This window comes from Nicotiana sylvestris, chromosome 9 (assembly GCF_000393655.2).
Source record: "Nicotiana sylvestris chromosome 9, ASM39365v2, whole genome shotgun sequence".
Lineage (NCBI taxonomy): Eukaryota > Viridiplantae > Streptophyta > Magnoliopsida > Solanales > Solanaceae > Nicotiana > Nicotiana sylvestris.
In genome coordinates, this window is record NC_091065.1 from 107,946,196 (window position 1) to 107,955,669 (window position 9,474).

Genomic DNA, 9,474 nt, shown 5'->3' on the forward strand with positions numbered 1-9,474 from the left:
TATTTCAAGCCATCTATTAAGTAGACATTTTTAATGGAATGTGAGTCTGTCTTACCTACCTTTCCAACCCTAATGATCTCACCTTTCTTCCCATTTCCAAATGAGACATTACCTCCATTTAGATTCTCAAGTGAAAGGAACTAGTTCTTGCTTCCAGTCATATGCTTTGAGCAGCCACTATCCATGTACCATATTTGGCTACTTCCCTTCACTTGGACCTGCAAAACAAAATCAGGGGTTAGTCTTTGGAACCCAAACTAGTTTGGGTCCTTTTCTATAGGCAAATGGGTGAATTAAATTCCTTTTGGCCCATCCAGGCAGCCTATTTTTCTCTTGAACAAAGGTTTTATTCTTTTGACTGGCCTTTTCTTTTACATTACATTCACTTTTGTAATGACCAGTCTTGCTACAGTATGTGTAGATTTTGTTTTCAGGAAGTGTGATGTACTTGTTTTTAGGATCCCACTTAGGTGCTAGGGTCCCATAGCCAAGTCCCCTCTTATTGCTACTGTGGTGCTCTTGTAGCCAGGATAGTGCATCAGAGGACTTATTCCATTTGCAAGTTCTATCTAGTTCATGCTTCACCTTGCCTAGATCTTCTTTTAGGGCTCTTATCTACTCATCTTTCTTGTACAATTCATCCTTCATCTTTCCTAGATTTTCTTCTAAGGTGAGATGTGTGTGATCAGCTTTCTTCTTACCTGTTCCTAATTTTAGTTTTAAATTTTTAGACCTAAGTTCTAAGACACTGGTGTCAAGTTCAAGAACCTGATTCTTCAACTCAGCATTTTTACTATCACTTTCATTAGCCCTAAATTCTAGATTTTCGCACTTGGCTTTTAGGATCACACATTCCCTAGACAGTTGTTCCTTCTCATTGTTTATGATCTCAAACTCATCAATGAAGTCTAGCAATAATTCTGATAGCCTTTTTTTAGACAAAAATTTAATCTTATCTTTGAGATGAATAACACTTACCTCTTGTTTATCGTCTGATTCTCCAATGGCCATAAGTGCTTGTTCATCTCCAGCTTCATCTTCTGAATCCTCATCTAAGGTTTCTCCCCAAGCAGCAACCATAGCCTTTGTTGATCCTTTGTTCCTTTTGGGTTGAACCTATTCCTTCTTCCTGTTTCTTCATTCAGCCATTTCCTTATTCCATTCAATTTCCCATTGGGAACAATTTTTGATCACGTGGTCAGTTTTACCACATTTGTAGCTGTTGATACCCAATTTTTTCCTATGTATTTTTATACTCAAAATACTTTAAAAATAGCATATGTATGCATATACAAGCATGCCCAAAGGCTTTGGTATTTTCCCAAATTTTTAAAGATTTTTAAAACCAATTTATGGCCTATTTTGCACTATAAAAAAACCAATAACTATTCCCAAAAAAAACTTGTCATTTTGGCGAATAATTTATTTTATTCTCGCATTTACACAAAATATAATTTACATGATTTTTGCATAATTTTACAAGTCCATTTGGTATTTATAAACTAAAATTGCATGAAATTGCAATTTTAGCCTATTTCTCGATTTAATAGCATTCGTAATCACAAAATCATTTCTAATATTTTCAAATTAATACTTATGCATTGCTTATTAACTCGGTATTTTTAATTGGATTTTAAACACTATTTACTATTTTTATAAAATCAAAACGGGGAAAATTGGCTATTTAAATTGCAGTCCCTTTTTTATTTCAATGGTAGCCCAAATTGCACCCTCAATTTCAACCCCAACCCGTATTCCTAGATTATCCGACCCATACTCAATTAATTTACCCGATCCAGCCTTGATCTGATCTGAGCCGTTGATCAAATGAGATCAACGGCCCAGATTCTATTTCCCAAATTAAATCAAATGACCCCCATTTGACCCCTCATTTCTCATAGAGACCGGTCTCTCTCTTGGTCTCTTCGTCTCCTCCTTCTCTCTAGAACCCTCTGGTTCCCTCCTCCTTCTCCGACGAGCTTCATCGCCTCTCCGGCCATGCTCCGTCCTCACTTCTCTCGACCACCAGTCGCGATGGAGCTGTGTCTCGCTGATCGTCTCTAAGTTTTGAGGCTCCAGAGACTTCCACCATGCAAGATAGTCACTAGAAGCCTTGCTTGGCTTATCTTCGGCCTTTTCTCCGATGGGTTTCAGTCCGATGGCACTATGAACGCCATTATTAACGAGTTTCACAGCCAAGTTCCTTACCTCACCGATTTATTGCAAAAAACCCTAAATTCCGCCTAAGTCTCTTGATATCTATCTTTTTAAAGCATTTTTAACTTATCCTTTTGTGTTTTACACTACCTTATGCCCGATTATCAAATTTTAAACGTTTTGTTCTTTTCTCAAAAGCTAGGGTTTCCGAACCCCTTTCAAAAATCACTATATCTTCTGCTTCTTTTTGAGTATTATGTGCTTATGCTTGTATTATTTTTTTATGTTTGTGTTATGAGCTTGTTTGTGTGGTTTTCTGGTAATCCGAGTTCCATGCTTTAAGTTTCTATTAGGGCTCCTGTCTTGTGTTGAAACTGTGATATTCTCGCTTAGTGTTCTCTGATTTTCACACCTATTGCGTTTATATGTCTAATTGTTATTCTAAATAATTTTGTGCATCTCTTTGAATCCCTGATTATCCGTATACGATTTCCTTGGAGATGCTCCACTGATTTGAATTGTTTCCTTGATTGTGAGATCCTTTTCTTACTTAAGGATGATTCCCTGTGATTTTCCATCTCACCCGTGATTTTCCTTAACTAATTGCTTTCAAAATCAGTTTGTTTATATGCACAATATATGCTTATTTACTTTCCTTACTTGTAATTATATTGTACCTTCCTTATTTGATGCATGTTTCTTTACCGTTTGAGCTGTGACTCCCTAATTGAAGGCAATTTGAGTTTTAATTGATTCTAATAGGTTTTCTTTCTATAATTATAATCAGTCTATATGTGTTACCTTATTTTTCACTTATTTGAAGACTAGTTTTGAGGCTCCAGAGACTTCCACCATGCAAGATAGTCACTAGAAGCCTTTCTCCCCTTGTGACTACTGGCTGCTCAACTAGCTTGAAACTCAGGCTGAGTTTCAGGCTGCTTCATTGTTCCATTGCTCTCTATATTGCTGCTCACTTCACTACTATCGCTGCACACTCTCTATATTGCTGCTCACTCCACCACTTTGCATATTATAACTCACTACTGTCCTGTATTACTTTGCCTTCAACTGGTATGTCTCCTATTTGATTTACAGCTTCAAAGCAATATGTTTTCTATGGGTATTGCACTTCCTTTTGTTTCTCGTATGTTTCTACTTATGCTTTTGTTGTTCTTGCTGCAATTAGCATGCTTCTATGTTGATTAACATGACTATCTTAATCTGGCATGCCCATTACTCCCCTTATATGTCTCATGCATGTCTTTCCTTATCCCTTAACCCCAGTGTAGTTATCAGCATGAAGTTCTGACCTCTTTGGTTGAAACCTGCCTGATTGTTTAAGTGCTGAAGTGCTTCTCTTTGATGTTTGTGTAACTGTGTTCTCACTCGTGAATTACTTGTCCCCTTCTCCTCTGCCCCTGCTTGTGCTTACCTGACATTGTATCTTCTGTTTCAAACTGCTTTTCAATTCAATCTTTTGAAACTCCATCACTATCTCACTACTCTTAGAAGTTTAGGGTCAGCCACCTTAGTGTAAGCATTGCTTTGGGTACCTTGAGTACCCACTGAACTTTGATGCACAAGGCTGGTAATTCCACACTTGCACTTGTCTTGTTAATTTGTTTTGGGTGCCTGGTATTGGCCAAGGGTCCCAATGGGCCTTTAGGGAGCTTTGCCGCACCCAAACCTTGGTAAAGGTTGTGAAACTCGAAAGAAGTGAGGATTGGAGACTTGGGCCTGGTTGAAGGCTCCCTATAGAATAGCTTCTTATTTTTCTACTCTTCGCTACTGTAATCTGATTACTTCGTCTGTAATAACTTGTAATGAATAATTGGGGCTATAGTGAAATTGGGTGGGATTATGCATGCTTGGTTAATGGGTAGAGAACATGTCTATAGGGTTTTACTTACTTATTTGTGCAATAGATATCCTGCATAGGACATGCATCTCACACGATTAGAAATCCTGTTTTAGGCTCTTTTACTTTCAGCTCGTTATTATACTCACTTTGTAATTACGATTAATTAATAACCTGTTATACAAATTGCTACTGCATTTAGGGACCATGTTTTAGGAGCTTTATGTGCATTAGACATCATGTTACTTAGGATCTTCGTTTGAGTTGCAATTGCTGAACGCCTCACTAATTTGTCTAATTTAACAACATAAGTCTGATGAACTATGCCTCCTCTCCTTAAAACTGGATTAATATGCATGCTCACCTTTCAAGTAGGCAATACATACGACGCCTAGGCAAGCTTTAGGCCTAATAAAATTGATTGATTTTGTTTTGCCAGTTTTCAGACTACTCCGTCTCTTTCTTAAACTACTGAACTCCATTCCTGGTTTGCCTCGCTGAGGATTACTCTGATTTCTGTTAAAACTCTAGTCCCATTTTGACATACTCTCGGAATCAGGCATATGTTTTATCATGTCTTCTACTGGGTTGTTTGCTTGTCCAGAATCGTGCTATTTTACTACATCATTACTATATTTTGAAAGTGTTTCAATATGTCTTTTACTAATTCCTAAACTATTATATACCTACTGCCATTTTTTAGTTATACTTCTGAAAATTTCGATCAAACTTTTTGATTTCTGCCAAAACCTATCTTTAATATTCCTGCTTTTAACTCTCATTTCTTTAGACCTTAAATGTGATTGAGACGTGCTAATTATATGTCTATCCGTGGAGGGACATTTGAGCCTCTTACATGCCTTTATGTGATCCCTTACATGAATTCTTATTTGTTTTGTATGTCGCCTAGTATTTTGATCTTCAAACCTAAGGGTTCAACCTAGTCCTTACCTTATAGGAATAATGGTCCTAAATACCCTCTAGGACTTATAGGACGGGACGGGTAATAGCACGCAATAAGCACTCGCGACCAATCCACACGTTTAATTAACCTTTACGGGGCGGGAAAGGTAGAATATGGAGATGATGACGGTGCGCTAATATCTCGTGCGAGAATAATTGCTGGGTATTGCACCAAACTGATTCATATTATATTTAAACCTAGGACCCTTTTTCTCCTTCTTTAGTTATTGATGTTTTCTTAAATTAATGTTTCTTCAACTAAGCTTTCTCCTTTTAAAATCACTTGTGTCTTTCTTCTTTCAAAATTTTTCAACTTGTTATGTGCAAACTTTGCTTGTTTATTCCTACTCTTCTTAAAGTCATAATTAAGCATGGTCGGGAACCACACTAGTGGATCTTGATGGGTGCCTAACACCTTCCCCTCGAGATAATCTCAAGTCCTTACCCGAACTCTGGTTTATCTTTCAAAATCTTCTTTTTTTTAAGTGTCCTAATGCACTATAATCATTAGGTGGCGACTCTTCAAATTCCATATCCCGATTCCTCGAAAGGGGAATAAGAGTTGTTTTGTCCATAATGTCGTAAACCTGATTTCGCCTTATTTTAGGAGGGAAAAAGGGGGCGTCGACAGCATGGCGACTTTGCTGGGGAGATGCTTTAAGGCTTTTACCATTACGTTCTTTTTATGACTTTATTGCTTCCTTTATTACCTTTATTTCCTGTTTTTAATCATTTCTCCGTGAATACTAACTTGACTCTTCGTGTTTTCTTTTCCTTTATTTGCTTTCCCCTTTACTGCTTTACCATTATCTCAATTCCGTTTTCATTTTCGAGCATTTATTGTAATCTTTACTTTATGAACGTGAAAATACATGTAATTTGTTTCATTATTGTAATTGCATCTCTCAACATCATATCCCACTCGTGCCAAAACAAATCCTATAGCAACGCTTATAATGAGTGGTCGCGCCCTTCCGATATCATAACCCCTAAATGTGGCAAAGGCATATTTGCGGTAAAACTAGTCGATCAACGGTGTAGTCGACGGTTCTGCGCCTTTCCCTCTTGAGTTGTCCGCTCAAGGGTACCTTGTCTAGCACTTTAAAGTAGAAACCTTACTCTATTAAACTGTTCATGCATCATGGTCAAGCCTAGCCGATTCAGTTATGTTGTCCGCATAATGACTCATTAAGACAGCCTAAACCAAAGTCCATCGGGTTTCCTGAAACCCAAACAGACACCTTCACGCTATGTGCATTTATTTGGAGAACTAAAAGACTTATGCTAATTATTGGTATTAAATAGTCGAGTCCGGTGGGGGTGAGATCTTAACCCTTTGTTTTGCAGGAAATGAATGACAAAGTTCCCGACTTCGGTATGGTAAACATACCCTCAATCTTGCTGACCTGGTGGAGGAACCTCCCATCAAGTAACCAAATCAACGAATGGAAAGAGAGAGTCACCAAGGCTAGTGAGAAGCTAGAATACCTGGATTACAGCTTGTTGGAATTGGAAGGGAAAGTGAGGAAAAGAGTCACCGACTGTCAAAACATTGAGGGAAGCGAAGGAGAATGCCTGGCAAAGGCATTTTTACTGGAAAATCTGCGCGAGCTGGAGGATCTAATCAACGAGAACATTCAACCCGAGGAAGGTCCTTCGGGGACCAAGTAGTTAGGATTTTTACTCTTCTGCTTTCTTAAATGTAATAAGGCCGTTGGCCATTAGTGACATCTTTTATTATTCAGTTGTTTTTGACTCGTCTTATTTTTATCAATAAAATTGAGGCATTTAGCATTATAAGTTCTCCAAATTTAATTTGTCGCTAGGCTTACCTCGGGCACAACGAGGCACCCAAATTAGGAAGCGATTTATATTCCAGAACAATGTGTTTAAATATTACAATATTATTTATTAGAATCCGCGCTAACTTTTTACCTTTTTATTTTTTTTTTCTTTTATTATTTTTATTCCCCTCCCCAAAGGTTAGTTCGTGCATTCTGGCACCATCAGCGTACTCAACAAGATCCAAGGGTCCTCCACCTCCTCCTCCTCCTACCAGAAACAGGAACAAAGGCAAAATGGGAGATACAAGTGCTAGAAAGGAAATCGAGGAAACCTCTCAGAACGCTTCAATCACTAAGGAAACTGCTGCTCATCTTGAGCAAACTTTGCTGAGATTTCGAGAAGAATTGGAACAAGTTTGAAACCTGGCAAGTCTGTCAATCACTTTTGCCGCTGCTGATGCCAACAACCAGAACCATACTACACCACAAGTACAACCCGCTCATGCCCAAGCCTGCAACACTTGCAACAACAATCCACTGCACGTTCCTGAAACACAAAATACCATAAAAGACCATAACACTCCAATCTTTGTGGAGACCATGCCACATTACAGTCAGCCAATCGCCAGTGCAATCGAGACAGATGACAAGAGCACCCTCATTCAGAATTTGGCCGCTGAGATCAAGAAGTTGACTAGCCGGGTCCAAGATTTCGAAGGTAACAAAAGTGTTGAAGGGTTAAATTACGAAGATCTCTGTGTTCAGCCAGATGTTGAGCTCCCGAAAGGGTACAAACCTCCCAAGTTCGAACTATTCGACGGTACAGGTGATCCCAGGGTCCACCTCAGAATGTATTGTGATAAGCTGGTAGGAGTCGGAAGGGACGAGAAGATTCGCATGAAGCTGTTCATGAGGAGTTTGAAGGGTGATGCTTTATCATGGTATATTAGCCAGGATGCAAAGAAATGGACTAGTTGGGTGAACATGGAGTCTGACTTTATGGATCGGTTTAGGTTCAACACGGAGAACACACCAGATGTGTTCTATATCCAGAATCTCAAGAAGAAGCCCACAGAGACCTTTCGCGAGTATGCTACTCGTTGGAGGTCAAAAGCTGCTAAGGTCATCCCCGCCGAGGTAGAAATCCTTCCTTAAGGGTCATACAAGAAGCAGAATTAGATGATGCAGAATGGGTCAAGAGTCGCTACGAGCAGTTAGCCCTCATAGACAGAAAAAGAATGAGCACTATTTGTCACGGTCAATTATATCAGAACAGAATATCCAGAGCCTTCAACAAGAGAGTCAAGCCAAGGAAGTTTACACCAGGACAGCTGGTGTTGAAGAAGATATTTCCATATCAAGATGAAGCCAAAGGGAAATTCTCTCCTAATTGGCAGGGTCCGTATATGGTGTATCGGGTTCTAACCGGAGGAGCCCTTATTCTCGCAGAAATGTACGGAGAAGTCTGGCCAAAGCCTATCAATGCAGACGCAGTGAAGCGATACTACATTTGATCATATGTTTTTCCTTCATGATGTATTTTGAACTACGCCTCACCTGATTCCCGTTTAAGAGGAGATACGTTGGCAGCCCTATGGGTTCGGTCACATTTTAATAAAAATTCCATTTTCCCCGCTATTGGAACTGGGGCAAAATTTTGAGGAGGACCCTCAAAATTCCGAAGTTAGTCGTCAGTTTTCTCATCAGCACCAACCCAGTAAACTGGGGCAGAATTTTGAGGTGGGCCCTCAAAATTCTGGGATTGTTCCGCGTTCAGTCATCCAGCACAGCCGTCAGTAGCGCCAGCCCAGTAAACTGGGGCAGAATTTTGAGGAGGACCCTCAAAATTCCGGAGCAAGCGAGGTTGCCGTGTCTTGAACCACGTTGCAGTTGTTGGTTCATCCCAAAATAATCAAGGAATTCTTTTTACCTATATATACATGGACTTGCCTTATATTCACTAGGTCATGCCCGAATATCATTTGGATCGCACGTTTAGCAATGCTACCCCAATGATACGCAACAGCAAGAGCCGGAGGATACGAACTAACCTCCCCCTATAAAACTCACAATTTTTCTTTGGATGCAGGAATTCAGGCAACGAATCAAAGTATATTTGCTCTTCAGAATCAAAAACCCTTAAAGGGTCACTATCTGCACTCGACACTCCCCAGCAGTCTTAATAGCGCAAACCGCCCACCAGAATTCAGGCCGCAAAAGCAAAACGCACCCACTCTTTAGAGTCGAAACTCTCAAAGCAATCACTCATTTCGCAAAAGTCTACTATCTACACCCAGCATTTCCCAGCAGTCATGATAACACAATCGTCTATCAACTAAGAGAACTTACCACTGTTCGTTTCTTTACATTTCTGCATTGCATAAGGCTACTTGCTGCCTTTCGAGATTAAGCTCTGTCTCCATCTGCATTTCTGCATAAGGCTATTCTCTGCCTTTCGAGGTTAAGCTCCACCTCTATATTGCATAAGGCTATCTATCTGCCTTCCGAGACTAAGCTCTGTCTCCATTTTGCATTTCTGCATAAGGCTACTCTCTGCCTTCCGAGGTTAAGCTCTACCTCCATACTACATAAGGCTAGTTTCTGCCTTCCGGGACTAAGCTCTATCTCCATTTGCATTTCTGCATAAGGCTACTCTCTGCCTTCCGAGGTTAAGCTCTACCTCTATACTGTATAAGGCTACTTTCTGCCTTT